Source organism: Stegastes partitus, unplaced genomic scaffold (genome assembly GCF_000690725.1).
Source record: "Stegastes partitus isolate 25-593 unplaced genomic scaffold, Stegastes_partitus-1.0.2 Scaffold1909, whole genome shotgun sequence".
NCBI lineage: Eukaryota > Metazoa > Chordata > Actinopteri > Pomacentridae > Stegastes > Stegastes partitus.
The window spans coordinates 56,388-75,351 of NW_007579640.1; the positions used below are offsets into that span (position 1 = coordinate 56,388).

An 18,964-nucleotide genomic window follows, 5' to 3' on the forward strand; every position below is an offset into this window, starting at 1 on the left:
AATTTAAAGTCAAATTTCTGCATTAACTAAAGTTGAGGTAACTTATTGAGATCAGCTTAATAACTTTTTATTAAAGAATTTCAAGTCCCTCCTCTACCAGAATAACATTAAGGTTTAATTTTGCAAACCTTAAAACCTGCGCTTACACTGATGGAAACTAAGTATACGTACCACACAAATATTTATTTTAAATAATGTGGTCAAACAAGTTGGAACTTAATTATTGCATAATCAGTTTAAAAGAAGAAAAACGCTCATCGGTTTCCTAAAACCCCCAAAATATTCTGTTTATGTTCATATTACACAAGAAAACGCTGCAAATCCTCTCATATGCTGGATGTTATTAGTGTAGCCAAGACTTAACAGGCTGAGTTTTGTTTTCTGTTTAGTCAGAATAGTCAGTAATAACAGGTAAACGGACAGATTTCTAATAAGGCGACTCAGCCTTGTTCTTTCACTGTAGCGGCTCCATGGAGCTCACCGCTGTACGCTGTCTCCCCCCAAAGGTCGACTCTGAGCGGTGAAAGCCGGCAGCGCTGAGCTGGTACGTTTAAATTAGGAGACAGATTTGAAACCTGGAAGCAGCTTAAAAGATCAGCAGCTCTGGTTGGATCTCCGACCTGCTCAGAGTTCACCTCCTCCAGGATTAGAAGGAGAACGTACGACTCGTTTTCTTTTTACGCTTTCGCAGCAAAATGTTGGGACTTTTTTTAAACTGCACTTCATTTATCCTGCAGCCTTCAGCCGCTGGTTTTAGAGTTTAAATAATCAGTAAACTTCAAGACTGAGCAGGAGTCAGCTCGAAGAAGTTCACACAGAAAACTGCAAAAGACAGAATAGAATCTACTTAAATGAAATATATGCACTGAAGTTCATGGTAAGTAAATTGGGTTTCAGAAAGCAGAACCTGATGAACCCTAAAAGATTTCCTAAAAGAAGAAGAAGAAAAAAACACCAAAATGACACCATTTATTAGCCGGAAACCTGAAAATCTAATAACTACATCAAACAACTGATCAATCATTGCAGCTCCACCTTTAAAACTTGTGTCCACTGAATTTTATTAGTGGATAAATGGGTTTAATGCAGAAATCATAAACTTGCTTCAACCTTCTGGACTTCAAACAATGCTGGTAAGGTTTAACTTTTAAGAAAAAAATCTCCAAAATGACAATTTATCAGCCAGAAACTGTAACAACATGAACAAATTGTCTGATTTTCAACTTTCTGATGGTCCTTGAACATATCATGTGCAGCTCTATCAGGAAAATTAATCTAAGCTGAAATTGTGATATTTGATCAAAATCACTTTATTCTTCATGTCTTATTTGAATCTTTTTCAAAAGTAAAGTGTTCGTACCAGTTTCTGTTTTCACGCTGAACTGCAGGCAGTCTAGTGGATCAATAAATGAAAGTTTTTTCTTTTCTTTCTGTATGATTTATAGCACTGTCATGTGTCATACTGTCTCTCAACACTTAATTAAATCTATTGATGCAACATACAAATTCTAATTTACTGATTGTGTTTAAACTGTAAATATAATTTTATAGAGTTGTGTTGACAGAACAATGCTGGTGGCTGCATTTTGCAAATAAATATTCAAAGAAGTTTCCTTTTCGTCTTTCTTTTTTAATGATTTATGGTATTCTAACTGTGTCATGCTGCACAGAAGACATTTCTGAGTTTATATTGCAATAAAAAATGAACCCACAGTGAGTAAAAATGTCACAGGAGCAAAAAAAAATGGACAATACTCGGAGTTCAGAAGGTTAAAGATAATTTTGGCTCCCAGTCACTTAATTTTGAAGTAGACATACAGGTTTTCTTCATATAATCCAGATAATGTCACTGGAAATGACTGACATATTACCAAATTGTGTATTGTGTATTGTATTTTACACAATATGCAAACTTTCTTTATAAAATATTAGTTTTTTAATAGTTTTTACGTGTTAAAAGTGTTGCAGGATGAAGGTCAACAGTCCAAAAACAGTCAGCATGAGATAAACAGGGATCTATCAGTCCCAGAATAAAGACAAACATCTGGAAACCAGCATCACAGCTCGTATTTATCGTGTGCAGATGTTCAGTTTAAATCCAAACAGAAGGAACCAGTGGAGCCAGTGTGTGGATCCTGCTGGTTTCAGCCGCTGTTTAATTCTTAATTCCTCCATATTGGATTCCCCTTAAACAACAGCAGCTGCGGGGAGCCGCTCGGCTTTCACGGCCGGTAAACTGACCCAGGATCAGCAGCTGTAAACTCATTATTCAGCTCAGTAAAAGCTGGTTAAGGCCCTGATCGGCTGGATCATAATCATATCAGTGACGGTGCAGCTCGTGTCTCTGCTGCCACCGTGTGGCTCCATCCCGTCGGTGCAGGAACCAAACCAGCTGCAGCCGCTTCCGGTAACTTCTGCTTCATTTGACACATAAACGAGTAAAACTGTGTTTAAACAGGAAACTACAGACTGTGACATCACAGCAGCTCAGGCCTCTGATTGGCTCAATGATGATGATGATGATGATGATGATGATGATGATGATGATTCTTATATCTGATATCACATCATCCTCATCATCATTCCTGTGACCTCCTACTCTCTCTCTTCTTCTTCACTCCTCCTCATCCTCTGTACAATTCAGGACGTCCTCCTACTCCCTCCTCCTCTTCATCCTCTTCATCCTCTTCATCATCATCATCATAATCATCGTCCTCCTGGCCTGCCTCTTCCTCTTCCTCTTCATCTTCATCTTCCAGCTCTTCACTCTCCTCTCTCTCGTCCTCCTCATCCTCTTCTCTCTACAATCCTCTCCTCTTTCTCTTCATCTCTTCCTTCTCCTGAACCTCCTCTACCTCCTCTTCTTTTTCCTCCCTCAGAAGCCCATTCCAACTCCTCCCCTTCCTCTTCCTCGTCATCTCTTTCTTGTTCTCCTCTTTTTCACACAGTCCTCCTCCTCTTAATAATCCAGGCCCTCCTCCTCCTCGTATTCCTAACCCTCCTCTTTTTTTGTCCTCCTCTTCCTCCTCATCTTCTACTCCACACAATCCTCTTCTTCATCTCTTTTATCAGCCTCCTCTACCTCCTCTTAATAATCCTGAACCTCGTCTTCCTCCTCCTCATCCAACTCCCTTCCCTCCTCTTTCTCCTGACTTTCCTCCTCCTCTTCCTCCTCCTCCTCTTCATCTCTTTCTGTCTTGTTCTTCTCTTTTCCACACAGTCCTCCTCTTGTTCTTCTTTATCAACCTCCTCTTCCTCCTCCTCCTGACCCTCCTCTACCTTTTCTTCACTCTCCTCCTCCTCTTAATAATCCAGGCCATCTTCATCCTCTCCTTTCTTCTTCGACCTCCTCCTGACCCTCCTCATCATCATCTTCTACTCCATACAATCCTCCTACTCTTCCTCCTCCTGGCAGTCCTGCGCCTCCTCTTCACCCTCCTCCTTCCCTAATAATCCAGGCCGTCCTCGTCCTCCTCTCTTTCCTTCTTCTTCTTCCTCCACCTCGTCTTCCTCCTCCTGACTTCTTTCTCCTCACCCCCTCTCTTTGTCCTCCTCTTCCTCCTTCACACAATCTTCCTCCTCTTGTTCCTCCTTTTCATCTTCCAACTCCTCATCTCCTCTTTTAGGTTCTCCTCTTCCTCTGCTCCACACAACGTTCCTCCTCCTCCTCTTAATAATCCAGGTCATCCTTCTTCCTCCTCTTCTCCTCCTCCTGCCGATCCTTTTCTTCCTTCTCCTCTTTCTCATCATCTCTCTCCTCTTTTCTATACACTCCTCCTCCTCCTCTTCTTCCCAACAATCCATGTATTTCCGTCTTTTCTTTCTGTCTTCCTCCTCCTCTTGCTCCTCCTGACCCTCCTCTTCCTCTTCATGCACCTAACCATCCTATTCTTCCTACTCATAATCCAGCTCCTCATTTTCTCGTCCGCCTCTTTCTCCTCCTCTTCTACTACAACTCTTCACCCCCTCTTTCTTCTTCCTCCTCCTCGTCCTCCTCTCCTACTCCTGCACATCCTCTTCCTCCTCTTCTTCCTCGACCTCCTCTTGACCCTCCTCCACCTCCTCTTCATTCATCTCCTGCTCTTAATAATCCAGGTCATCCTCAACTCCTCTCCTTTCTTCTTCCTCCTCCTCATACTCCAACTCCTCATCCTCCTCTTCCTTCTCTTCTACTCCATGCCATCCTCCTCCACCTTTTCATCTCCTCCTCCTCCTCTTCCTCCCTCAGAGCCTCGGTGCTCCTCGTGGACCGGACTATTTATAGAAACAGGGCAGCGAGTGACAAAGATAGCTGCAGGAAATGGGTCTGTGTAATCCCTGGGTCCTGACTGCATTACACACACACACACACACACACACACACACACACACACACACACACACACTCTATCTCCTCTGCACAGCATCACACGGTTATTTTAACTTCGGCGGCCGAGTTCATGTAAACAGATGCGTCGCCATGACAACAGATGAGGACGGCGCGATGCGGCCGAAAGCTGAAACGCCGAGCTGGAGTCGGGACTGTTTTGCTAAACTAAAAATAATAAAAGTCCAGCTGATGCACAGTTCTGGGGATCACTTTAATTCCCGTCCGTGTCTATAAACAGTAACTTCACATAAGTGATTTAACCTTAAATCAAAATAAAGCGAGTCGGGGGCCTGTTTATACATAAATAGAGGAATATCTATGTGTTTATCTTTCTCTGTTTGAACTGTGATTCTACTTTCTGTACACAGCAGCGGAAGAACTAATCAGATGCTTTACTTCACTAAAAGTACCAAAAAAAACCCATGAAGTATCGTTTTAGCATCAACATTACAACGTGTGTGATCGACACAACTTCAGCTCAGCAGCAAAAGTCAGTTTAAAACACAGTATTCTGACCTTTAACTTCAGGAAAAATACCTGCACGGCACCTTAAAACACTCACAAGAGTATTATCAGCTTTTGTAGTAAAAGTATCAGCTGTAAAAAAGGACAACGAGTCCAAAATATATGAATACTACAGAAAACTACTAACAGCTCTGTGAATATTTTAAGTAAAGCTGGTGTAAAGGGAAGCAGGTTAACTCACACACATCCTGCTGCAACTTTTTTAAGAAAAAAAAACATTTTTACAGTTAATGGAACATTAATCATGATTTTTGGCTTTTTAATATTAAATTAAAATGACAGACTGTGATACCGATTTACAAAATGCTCATAAAAAATCAGCCCATGTAGATGCAATCACCTGTTTTCAGGTAAACCTGACATGACAACTATCAGAAATACTTCACTCTTCACATTTTTGGCCTGTTTTTGGGAACTCAGCAGAGACTAGAAGCTTCTCTGAGTATTTCCAACTAGTTTGCTTCAACTGATGCATGTGAGGCGTTTAGGGAACATCAGTGAATCGTATTGTCTATTGATAAGCAGATGTTCAGCCAGCGAGGAGTAGAATTAAATTCATATTTATCCTCAAGGAGATGCTCTGAATTAATTCATTTTAAGCCTTATTTTGATGCATTAGCAGGAATGTAGCAGAACATGGAAGAGAAAGCAGCTCCTACATTAAACGTGAAAGTGCAATAAACACATCAGCTGTCGGTCTGCACAGGTGACGGGATATTAATCCTGATTTTTGCCACTCATAATTAAACAAACATGATCCACTGTGATGCTGATGTTTAAAATGCTCAAAGAAAACAGCCCGTGTAGATGAATGCACCTGTTTTCAGGTAAATCTGATATTAAAACGCCTTATTTCACTCTTTTTAAACCACTTCTTGGTCTCACTGTAGTAACCGAGTGGAGACTAGAAGCTTCTCCGTGCACACCTGAGTATAAGCATCGTGAGGCGTTTAGGGAACATCTGTAATTTGCAGTGTCTATTGACAAACAGATGCTCAGCAAGTGAAGCATTTTGGGTACATTTTAATTCATATCCAGCCTTTAAGAGACAGATGTTTGTACATTAGTAGGAATGTAACACAAAATAGAAGTACAGTAAAAATATGTTAGTCTCTAAAATATATGAATAATCGTGATGGCAGTAACTTGGGTTCATGATTTTCATCATAATCATGCAGCTGTGGTCAGTTGTGTGGAAATATTTCAGCTACAGAAAGGATGATTATACCAAAAACAGACTGTCTGCAGGGTTCTGCATTAGTTTGACCATTTCAATCGATGCCTTTGCCATCGCCACACCATAACAAAAAGGATCCAAGCTGCTATTTTATTAAATTACTTTTTGCTTTCTATGCGGATGCACTCGCCGACAACATCAAAACAATCATTCCAGAATAACTAATTCTTTCCAAATAGAGATTTTCAAGTCATTTGCAGAAAAATTCCTTGAAGTTTTCAATGTTAATCGTGAGAATCGTGTCGATGACGTGATTGAAGCGTCAGTCTGAGCCGATAACTCGACACATAAACATTCAAAGGAGGCACATTAGCTGCATTTAGCAACACAAAGCCTCAGTTTCTCACTTCAAGTCTGTCAGACACAAAACAACATTAAAATGAACTGATTTCTGTTGAGATTTAATCCAAAAACCAAAAAAAGCTTCATTGATCCTTCAAGTGAGGGGTCTCCGGGTCAGTGAGGCTGAAGGTAGAACTGATCCACACACACTAAACAGAGCCCATATGTTTTATTATAATTATTATTGTTGTTGTTATTGTTTACATTTCTGCACTTTTTTGCAGCCACATGTGGCAGAAGCACCAGAGGTTTTAGCTTTCAGCCAAACTTGCATTAAAGGAGATCTACCTGACAGACTCGACTCAGGGAATAATAAAACAGAAATAAAAAATCCCCTCCAGGTCATTTCAACCCTGCAGGCCGCCTCCAGTGGTGACGTCACGGCAGGTGTTTTCCATCATCTGTCAGAGGTGAAAGACCTGTGGTGACATCACAGACGGGGGCGTGGCCTGGGTCAGTGTCGGGCTGCAGCCAAACGCAACAAGAGACCGGAGAGTCGAGTTCACGCCGAAACACCCGATCTGAGCGTGTGAGCGTCTCCACTTGTACTTATTAATGTTGTGGGGACATTAATCAGTTTACATAGTCACACCAGGAGCACTCTGCTTCCTCGCAGGGACAAAAAAAACAGGAACTAGTCACCTTTTAAGTTGGTTTAAGGTTAGCTGAAGGTTAGAGTGAATACGTTTATACTGAGGTTGGGTTAAAAGCAGGTTAAAATGTGTGCTGTAGCTCTGCTTTAAGTCCATTTACGACAATAAATAATACTTTATGATACAGCTACTGCACACACACGTCCATCGTTTGTTTTGCATATCAAACACTAATTTAGTTTATTAGTTACACTTGCTAATAAACGAATAAACCCTACCTGTTTGATGCTTCTGGAGGTTGTAGTTTCTGGTGGTGTTGAACTGTTTCTATTATTCTGTCCACCCCGTTTACAGCGATGAGGTCACACAGCACCTCTCTGAGCTCAGCCGATTAAATGAAGCTATTCAGAAACACTTGTGAGCTGATTTGCACTCACTTCAAAGCAGGTTGAACTTCTTCTTCTCATTTACTGCCACAGTTCAGCTTTTATCTCCACAAACAAACCTCGTGAATAAAAGCAGCTTCAATTGATGTTTTCTGTCACAGCTTTCCTCGTTATTCGGTTAAGATTTGAGGACGGGACTCCTGTAGATGATGTTTCTGAGGTCAATGATGGAGCAACGAGAACAGCTAAAGCCTGTGTGACGGATGAGGTTTGGCACGATAAATGATTTTAAAAAAACGATGCTCAAGTGTCCGAGATGTCCAAGATAATGTCGGCGTACAGGGTGAGGACCTCTGAGCCAGACACTCTGTACCGACACAATCAATAAAATGACCACCAAGAGATGCAAAACAACCACAACGAGCCACAAAACAACCCCAAAGAGACGCAAAATGACTAAAACGAGATGCAAAACGGCATCAAAAAGATATAAAACAACCAAAAAAACAATGCAAAATATGAGTTCATTTGCAAAAACAGATGATTCCAGTTTTGTAGATTTTCAGAAAACTTACTTTGTTGTTGTTTGCTCGAGATAATATCAATCAAACTGAAGTTGAGTGGATGTGACTCAGTAGAAATGACAAAAATAGAGATAACTTAAGTGTGATTGATATTGAAAAGTGGGTTTTCTGAAGGTCTGTGAAGATATCTGTTTTTGCAAATGAACTCTTCACGTCTTCGAAGAGCCACAAAACAAAAGTAAAACCGTGACGACGACCTTCTGTTTTGCTCGTAAACCAGCCGTGCAGCCAAAGTGTGTTCTCAGTACGGGACATTAGCAGCTGGTGTGTTTATCGCCTGTTGATCGACATGTTAAATTAAATGTGTGACCTTTGAGAATTAGCTGTTAGCGGTGTCAACAGTCTGACGGAAAGTCAAAATAACCAAACGGGGAGTCGGAGCTGCAGATGGAAACACTGACTGCTCGGTGTAATCACAGAAACGTTCTTCGTGAGTCTAAGTTTTAAAAAATGACAAATAACGTCTCACTCACCTTCATTTATAGACGTAAATCAAGTCAGGCTGAAAAAAAAATGCCTTTAATGTCTGGAACGTGTCGGTTTCTGTGTATAAGTGTACCGACGGCAGTGTGTGTCTTTTATAAGATCATATGTTCATCTGGAGATTTAGTTATTTAATCTGAAATATGATGACGGCACAAGTAAGCGGAGTCTTTCTAAAACATCGGTCTTGTTTTTTTAACTCGAAATATTGAGAAAAAACAACTTTGGAATCTGTAAAAAAGCCCCGCAGCAATGTTTGTTCCTCAGATAAGAACACCGACTCCTCCGACAGGTGCTGGACTGAACACGCGTTTCCAGTATTTTGTCCACCCCACTCATACAGGAACAGCACACACACACACACACACACACACACACACACACACACACACGCCTCTGAGTTCAGCTGATTAAAGGATCAATAGATGATTTACTGAATTTATCAAATCAAGTTATTTAGAGACGCTTGTTGAGCTCAACAAACTGGATGAAATCAGCTTTCATTTGTTTATTTCACTGATTTGCTAAATGTTTAGTTAAAAGCTGCTCAACATGCAGACACACACCTGGATCATGTTCCTGACTACGGAGAGTCTTGACAGTTACACAAATTAAATAAATGTGAAAAAACAACTATGCAACACAAAAACACTACAAAGTCACACAAAGCGGCGAGAGATACAAAATGATCCTAACGAGACAAAACAATTACAAAGTAATGAGAAATGACAACAAAGTGACAGAAAAACTGCCACCAAGAGACACAACACAACTGCAAAGCTACACAAAATGACAACAAAGACACTCAGACCACGACAAAGTTACACAAAACTACAACAAAGACACGCAAAGTGAGCACAAAAAGATGGAAAAACTAAAACAAAGAGACGCAAAAGGACTACAACATGAAACAAAATGTCTACAAAAAGATAAAATGACTACAAAGAGGCACAAAATGACCACAAAGACACACAACACTACCAGAAAGAGACGCACAACTACTACACAGACACGCAAAACGAGCACAAAGAGATGCAAAATGACTACAAACAACACAAGATGGCTGCAAAGAGACACAAAACAACTACAAAGAGACATAAATGGATTATAATGCAACTCAAAACAACAACAACAAAGATGCAAAACAACTACAAAAAGATGCAGAATGACAACAAAGACACAAAACAACTACAAAGAGACATAAACTGACTACAGAGCAACTCAAAACAACAACAACAAAGATGCAGAACAACAACAAAGATGCAAAACTACTGCAACTACATAGATGCAGAACAACTACAAACAGACACAAACTGCTTCAGCCTGATGAAACCTGCTCCAGATGAACCATCGTCTTCATCTGAACCACATCAGCAGCAGAACCAGACCAAACAGGATCACGGCTTCATCTCAGAGGTTCCTGCTGAACCAAGTCCGACGTGACGGACGGACGGACTCCAGAGACCGAAGCCGAGGAGCTGCAGCTCTAATCAGGTCAGAGGGAGGCAGCAGGTCCACTCGTCATCCTGACCGACAATTAGTCATCTGCCCGATCAATCAGATCAGCTTACAGCAGCAGGAGTCGCTCTGCTGCTGCTGCTGCTGCTGCTGGTTTAGTGTCGGGCCTGAAGGAGGAATCACAGCGGTTCTGCTGCTCCGCTGCAGCTCCACATCTGTATTCTCTTTACATTAACAGAACTTTAACCTCCTAAACTCCACCACGACATGAACATCCACCTCTGCATCACTTTCTTCAATAAACAGGCAAATGTGGTTTTACCAAAAGAGGGCAGAGCTGATTTAAAAAAATAAATAAATACACTGGCCCGGTAGCTCAACTGGATCAGACAGCGACCCATGAACAGGGGCTTCAGTTCCCCAACACAGTGGTTGTGAGTTCGAATCCCGCTCATGGGCGTCTGCTGCAGGTCACTTCTCCACCTTTTCCTATCTCTCTCCACAACTCTATGAAAAATAATAAAAAAATTATAAAAACTAAATTAATACATTTGGAAAAAATGCCAGAAAAAATATGTTGAAATACTGTAATGTTCAAAAAATAAAAATAAATTTAAAAAACGGTGACAACAACTGTAATTATCTGTAAAATAAGGATTTTTTTTGTTTTTTAGCTGATTTGAATACATTAAAAACTGTAATTTTAGGGTTTCACATTTAACATTATTTACAGTTTTGATCTGTTGTTTATTTTTTTTTACAGTCAAAATGTAAATCAGTTCTTTTTCTGCAATTTTAGTTTTTCTTTTTTTAAAAAAAAAAAAAATTTAACATCTAAAGTAATGCTTTGCAAATAAATAAATAAATTAATTCATTAATTTAAAAAGTTTACAAGATATTATCTGTAATTTAACAAAACTCTGAAAATCTGTTACATCATAAATCTTTGAAAAACTTGGTTATAAACTGTTTTTTTTTTTTAATGAGTTTTTACTGTGTGACATCCATGAAATGCATTTTGTGTCACATATGTTCAAACTCAGTGCATCAATAACGGGATATTAGGGTTCAGTGGCTCAAAACAAACGCCTGTTGTCTCATATCAGGATATTTAATAAAACCTGTCATTAACATTCTGTTTACAGCCTCACAGAGGAGCTGGAAGAATCAATCAATGCATCGTGGTTGTCGACTATTATCAGCAATATTTGTTGTTGTTGTATTTCTATCATCGATTAAGGAGTAATTTCTGTTTGTTTTTTAAATGACAAATTCTGTGATTTCAGTTTCTTAAACGTGGATTTATGTTGCTGTCTTTCCTCCTCTGTGACAGTAAACTGAATATCTTTGATCTGAAGATGTTGTTTTTGACATTTTTCACCATCCTGAAAGTGAATCCGATCATTTGGGGAGATTCTTTTCCAGCAAAAACTCAAATTATTCATGTGTTTGAGGACCTACAGACATTTTACCTTAACTTCAAAGTGAGTGCTTTAAAATCCTCCTAAGCTGTGGAGCAGTTCTCTCCTGTTTACTGTTTTATAGCCACGCTGCACTCGTTCTATTGATCCAGTAGGTTTTATTTTCCTCTCAGTCTCTCTGTGGAAACACTGCCTGCACTTCAACCTAAAGACGCAGACTTGTTAGTCTGACAGAATGTGGTGCAAACACTTTACTCTACGTGTCTCTTTCAAAGATTCACCAAAAAATTTCAGTGATTTTGATGAAATCTCCTGATTTAAGCTGAGATTTGGTTCATTTTCTCGACAGAACAAAGCATCACAGATGAGTCAGTTCAGAAAGTCTAAAACTAAATGTGTCTTCTTGTTTCTGGTTCTGATAAACGGTGTGTTGTTCAAAGATAAAATGCCTTTTTCACACACTGCTGGGTTCTGGTGTCCACCAGCTCGGCGTGTTTGGACTCATAGAAGGAAAATAAATGCCCTTGGCTGTATCTACGGAGGAGGAGGAGGAGGAGGAGGAGGAGGAGTCCACCTTCGTCGCTCTCCTCCTCTCGTCCTTGGAGATCTGCAGATTGAATCCTTCCTCCGGAGTGAAACTCTCCCACCAGGCCCTAAAAATGACCGCTTTTAATTAATTGCTCTGCCAATCCATTAATAGCGGCTATAATTAGAGGACCCTGGGAGATCGCTGGGAGATTAAACGAACCACCTGACTGAACTTGGGTCTGCACTTGTTACCTTTTTATTCACCGCAGAGCAAAAACCCAGGATCGGAGAGAGCAGAGCTCAGCGGCCAGAGCCGGTTAAAACACAGGAAACGGAGCTTTTAAGGAGGTAAAATAAACTTAAACATGTGAATTATTATCAGCGTTGTGTCGTTAAAGACGGACAATGAGTCTGATCAGTCAGGATACTATAGTACTATGAGAAAAAGTCGTAACTAATTTAAGAAACGCTGCACGATGGTTTCAGCATCGACACTGTGATGAAAATAAGGCAAATTCATTCAAACGCATCATGTTATGAATGTTTTTGCTGCTTAAAAGAAAAAGAAAACTCACACAGTTCTTATTTCTCATGACTGATCTACACAAAAAAATGTAAGAGTTCTTCATTTAAACTTTTTCTTTTTTTAAAAAACTCTATTTGATTTGTGAAACAGTTTGTTGACACGCCGGCTGCACATGTGCACAGCAGCGTGACCGAAGAACAGGAAATAAACAATGAAAAGGAAGATTTGGTTGCCAGAGAAGCACAACAGCTGTGTGGCAGCACAATTAATGAAATATTAATCACAGCTTCGGCTTCTCATCATTAAATGAACGCCATCGACGGTGGTGTTTCAAATGCTCGTAGAAAACAGTCCACGTTGATAAAAATCACCTGGTTTCAGGTAAATCTGACGTTAAAACATCTTATTTTACTCTTTTTAAACTCATTTTTTGGTCTGGCTGCAGTGACTGATGGAGACTAGAAGCTTCTCCTGTGGCCTGCATGTGAGGCGTTCAGGGAACATCTGTAAACTGTAGTGTCAATTTATAAGCAGCTTATAAGTTTAAGGTACAATTTAATGAATATTTAGCCTCTAAGAGATGCAATAAAGTAATGTGAGGATTGTTTTAGGTCAATTTTAATGTAGATTTGTACTTTAGCAGGAATGTAGCACAACAAGGAAGCAGCGCTCTGTGGATGTAAAAGTGAAAATACAACACAGATAGTTTCTCTCGATAGTTTTCTCTCTCAACTGTGGTCAGAATCATGCAGCCTTGGGAGATATTTCATCTACAGATAGGATGATGTTTGAGCCAGATCCAAAGCACAAAGCTGTTTTCAGACGCCTTTGTCAGTGTGACGCCACCTGAAAAAGGTTAAAAACTCTTTTTAAAATATGATTTTGTATTTTCTATGCAGCTGCCTTCCCCTAAAAAAAAACACACACACACACACACACACACAACAATTATTCTTAAATGAAGAATTCCTTCTAAATACAGTTTTTCAAGTCATCTCCTGAACTTTTCTGTGTGTTTTCCAACATATATGACAGAAAAAAACATCATGTCATATGTATCCAGGATGATGGAGCCCCAGTTTTTTCTGTTTTTTCTTTATTCTACTTATTTTATACTTTATTGACTGTATGTGATTTAGTCTTTAATTGTTTTGTGGTTCATGTGAGGAGACTGATGAATGTCGAAGTATCTATTTAGGTACTGTAGAGAAGTAAAACTACAGTTGTTTGTTTTTGTTGTTGTTTTTTTTTTTTTGATAGAATAAAATAGAATAGATTTTTCAGCTCATAAAACTTTTTTGTTTGAGTTTTCTCAGCTCAAATTTAGAGATTTTTTCCCAATTGAATTAATTCAGTAAAAGACGGTTGTTCTTTATATTTGGAACTTTTTATGAGACAAAAATGTCAAAAGTGTAACTTCAATTTTTCAGCTCATACAATCATCGGAACATTTGTGTTAAACGTGATTTAATTTTTGTTAAACTTGAATTGAAGATTTTTTAAAAGTTGAATTATTTTGACAAAAATTCAAACAAACACAACATATTTGTCTTTTTTTCTTTCTTTCTCTGTTTAAATTCCTCCATAGAGAACAAATACAACGTCTGATGTTTAAGTCAACATTTTTTAATGACACAATAAGTTTTTATCTTGTTTAAATACAGATTTTTAATTCTGGCTTTTCAACTGTTAAAATCTTTTACATTAAAGTTTCGAGTTACCATCATTTTTTGTTGTTTTTAATTATAACACGTATATCTTGTAACTTGTACATACTCTTATTTTCTACTACATGTCTATATTACATATTTTCACATGTCTTTCCGTATAAAGGAGCTCTCTTCTGTTCCATTATGCCTAACGAAGCCCTTCTCTGTGTTGTTGTTAATTGGGGGCGTCTGTACTGCCGTTCGTCGGCTCTCGGTGACTAACAAACACACTGATGTTACTCAGAGTTCACAGCCAATCAAAGAGGAAGTCCGGCTGCTGCCGACGTCCACATGAGCTCAGGAACACGCCTGATCCGTGTCCTCTATGCGTCTACGGGGATCTGAACATGTTAACATCATCTGACGTCTCATTAACACGAGTCATGGAAGACGGCGTTCATCTGGGACTCCTGTGCTCAATTAACCCCCGACCGACTCGGGGCGCTTTCTGCGCGTTTTCTGGCTCCTGATACTTTTTTACTTGCTGTGGACTAATTTTTTTTTTACTGCAATGTAAAGTCCTGCAGCTCTGTGGAAACAGAACAAGCATGAAGACGGAGAGAGAACTTAATACGACACAGTCAGAAAGACAGAAATCATTAAAAAATAAGAATAAAAGTGCTGCTTTGTCTGAGCACTGCCTGCAGTTCACCTGAGAACTCTCAGATTTTTTGTCCTGTGACTGTTTGTGTAGTCGAGTCGCTCTTGGCTTCATGTTTGCACCGATCAGAGCAAAATTTTGTGTTTTTTGCAGAATCTGGTTCTGGGCAACTTTTCTAATTTTGTTGATTTTTTTAAATGAGACACGTAGAATTTAAGATTTTTAACATCATGATTTTAAGGTCAGATTTCACACGTGACACGAAAGAATAAAAATTAAATTAATATGCATTCATGTAAAATGAAGTCTCAGCTGTTATATAGGTTGTATGTGGAAGAGTTTCTGTCATTGAATTAAAATAAATAAAGAAAAAATGTTACTTATGATTGAAAAAAAATATTCGTGACAAATCAAAAAAAATTTTTAAAATGTAAACAATTTTCTAAAAATTATGATAAGTGAAGATTTTAAAGCAACAAGACAAAAATATTATTAAAAATGTCAAATTAATGAGATGAAGTCCAAGTTGTGCCTTATAGTGCATCAAACACTTAATGTTGAGGTTAAACTTCAAAAACAGCCAAAATGTGAAGGGACTCTGGAGCTGCAGGATTCTGGATCAGTTTGTTGATAAAACTTCATCCAGTCTGAAGGTACATTCAACAAACATCTCGATCGGTCCAATGAAAACCCCGATAAACGAAATTTACTGGAACACGAAACACAGAAACGAACACGTGTGACGTCTGAGAAGCTGCAGGAATCACAAGAAGCTGTTGCAGGAGGAAACTCTGACATCTGTCTTCCTGAGAAAACCTCAGAGATGAGAAGTGACAGAAAAAGGCAGGTTTCACTATCGATTCCAGGCCTCGAGTCTTCATCACCAGAGATGCGTTCAACAAATCTCAGGTTACATTCCGTTTAGAACAGCTGTAAACATCTGTACGAGCTCCACAACGTCGCTGCTGCTTCAGAGGCTTAAAGCTGCAAAAATACGAAGCAGCTCTGGTGCAGGGCTGCAGCGAATGGGCATTTTTGTTCTCGATTAGCTTCTAGATCTAGAAAAGACCAGAAAATGGTGGAAAACCTCCAAAACAACATTTTAGAAAAAGCAAAAGACTGAGGATTCTGTTCGTTTTAATATTAAAAAGAATCGGTTATATGTGACTAAACTGCAAAAATGGTTAAAATTTGAATGGAGTTTGGTGCGGAATCATTATTTCGCTGTAAACATTGATGCCATTTTGTTTGTACAACATCAGAAAACCTTTTGAGACCCTGAAACTTACATTTTTAAAACTGTTTTTTAAACACTATTTTTCTGTTGATTGCAGCAGAAGTTCTAGACAAAAGTTCTTCAAGTTTGTGACCGAGGTTCTTCATCAGTTTGTCCACCAGATAAGAAAACTAAGAAAAAACTAAATATTTAAACTTTTTAGGGGGTATAATTTCATTTTTCAAACCCTCAAAGGTCAACATCTGCCTCAGGATGTCGCATGTAGTTCATGAATCTGCAAAAACAGCAGAAATATGAATGGACTCTGGTGTGGGGCTGCAGCTGATGACTCTGATGTTCTACATTTATCTGCTCATTATTTGCTATTATAATTAACTGACTGTCCATAACATAACCGACAAATTTGATAATCTGTCCAACACATTGCCCCGTTTCCAAATGTAAAACATCCCATCTGTGGCTTTGGTATTTGTCTGATAAACTCCACCAGAAGTCCATTTGAGAAAATCGCAATTTTTATAGCAGCTGTTTGATTTCAGGGTCAAACTCCAGCTGACAACAGAGATGTCTTTGTAAACGTCTTCTTTTGTCCGACCAACACTAAATATTCAGTTTAGTTCCACTTTAGACAAAGAAAAGCAGCAGATTTGCACATTTAAGAACTCAGAATAACCACAACTTTCCAATGAGCTCTGCCAAACAACCAAAATTCACTTTATCTCTGAAGCGCTGGTACAAAACGGGAATATAAAACTGTGTTAATGTCAAACCAGTGGCGGCTTATCAGCAGAATCCATTTAAAGAATCTCCGTTTTTATTGAGCAGCTTGATTTCAGGGTCAAACTCCAGCTGACAACATCTGTATGAGCGCCACAGCCGTTCAGCAAAGCGTTCAGAGGTTCAGAAACACGAAGGGACTGTGGAACAGAGAGTTTTTCAGCTGCTGTCTGAGACATCACATCCTTCCTGTGCAGAGGTTTTAAGAGCAGCAGGTTCAGGAACTCTGAATCAATGAATGAAACGCACAGAACCTGAAGGCAGGATGTTCAGCTCCTGGCAGCTTCTACTACCGTTTCTTCTCACAGTATCGATCGAGCCTCGTGTGTTGTCTTCTGTCGAACACACAGTGTTTGTGTGTTGATTTACTTTGTGTATTTCCTGCATATTTAATTCAATATTGCAGTTAACAGTCGTCTCTCAGTCTGTGAATCTTGTTTTCTCTGACGGTGGATCTGGATCAAACCAGATTCTTTTACAGTTTTAGCTTCACTGGAAACGTCAGCATGAGGTTCACAACGTCGCTGCTGCTTTACAGGCTTAGAACTGCAAACAGAAACACTGACGGGCTGCAAATCCTGAAGTCAAATTGCTTTTAAAACATCAGACAACGGAAAATGATCATCAGAGCCTTTAAGGGTTTGAGGCGGCTTCATCAAACGTCTCGATTTGTGCAAACAAAACCCAAAGAAATCACATTTACTGCAACACGCACAAGTGATAAATACAGAAAAATATGGAGGGACTTTGGAATTCAATCATTATGAGGTCGTAAACCAGTGAAGTACACTGGTAAAAAAAATCTGGTAAAAAAGAAAAAAGATAAAACAACAAAACTGGCTGCAAGGATGCCAAAATAAATAAATAAATAAAGGTTAAAAATAAAACCGTGGAATACGACAACATCCAAAAACTGTTAGAACAGTGAAAATACAGGAAAATATCTGCAGAGTAACTATATTTGTTCTCATTTGAATCCAGTAAAACGGGGTAATTTTGGTCACACATTGTAAAAGAACAAATGACTGTTTGCCTAAATACACATTGTTGATGTGAATATTATTTACACGTTTGCCCTGTTTTGTTGTTGTTGTTGTTGTTGTTGTTGTTTTAAACAGGCAATAAAAACTATTTTTTTCCTGTGACTTCAGTCGATATTATCTGTGATTTACCAAAGCAGAAAAAAATATTTACCTTTTTAAAAATTCTGAAAACTGCAAATATCTGTAGAATATTGATATTGTTGCTGATTTAAATACAGTAAAAAATAAAATCATATTTTTAAATGTGTATGTTTAGAGTCACTCACTGTAAATTAATAAATTATCATTTGTAAAAATACTGACTTTTGATTTCTACAGTATCTACAGTTATGGCCTGTATCTTTTAGAGCCAGATATGTTCTGTGATTTAACAAAACAAAGAAATTCTGTGAAATTAGCAGTAAGTGGTTTAAAAAATTACAGTTAAGCTTTTTTTTTTTTTTTTTTTTTTTTAGGATATATAGATTTTAAAAACAGGTAGCTCCACTGGCTATGTTTCATTATTTGTGCTTTTAATTTGCTTTCTATTTGAGGCATTTTATCCACTTTTTAAAAATCATTTTCTAATTAGATGGATCCTTGGATTTTATTTGTAAACAACATACACTGAAAAAAATGTATGTCTGTAATACTAATAATGTCATTAAAAAAAACAAAAAAAACAATTTACTGTTATTTTACAGATTTTCTCTGTTTTGTGAAATGACAGATAAAATATAGTAAAATGACAGAAAAGAATTGTTAACTTACATCTTAACATTTAAAAGAAAAGCCAAAACCATGAATAACCTCCACGTCAGTGAAGTGAAATAAAAAATATTTTACCAATATTTGCCGTTATTTGAAAGAAAAATAGTGTATATTAAACAATGAAACTGGTAAATAATCCTTTAACTTATTATTTCATATATTTTCTCTATTTTGTTGCATTGCAGGAAATATCTACTAAAATCACATAAAGAAGTATAATATACATGCCGAGTGAAAAAATAAAAAAAAACTAAGACTATGAATAATATTCACATAAAAATCCATAATTTTTTTTTAACACAACACGTGCCCATAAAACTACATGGTTTTACTGTATTTTAAAAACAAAACAAAATAATAATAATAATAATAATAAAAGGGAATGAAAAACAGTA

At 38.3% G+C, this 18,964-nt stretch overlaps 1 protein-coding gene across 1 annotated transcript in view; it reads right to left on the minus strand.

The window, feature by feature from the left end:
• Positions 1-18,964, minus strand: part of LOC103373113 (diacylglycerol kinase zeta-like) — a 74,186-nt gene that overhangs the window by 53,965 nt on the left and 1,257 nt on the right. The gene's annotated exons all lie outside the window — the stretch shown is intronic.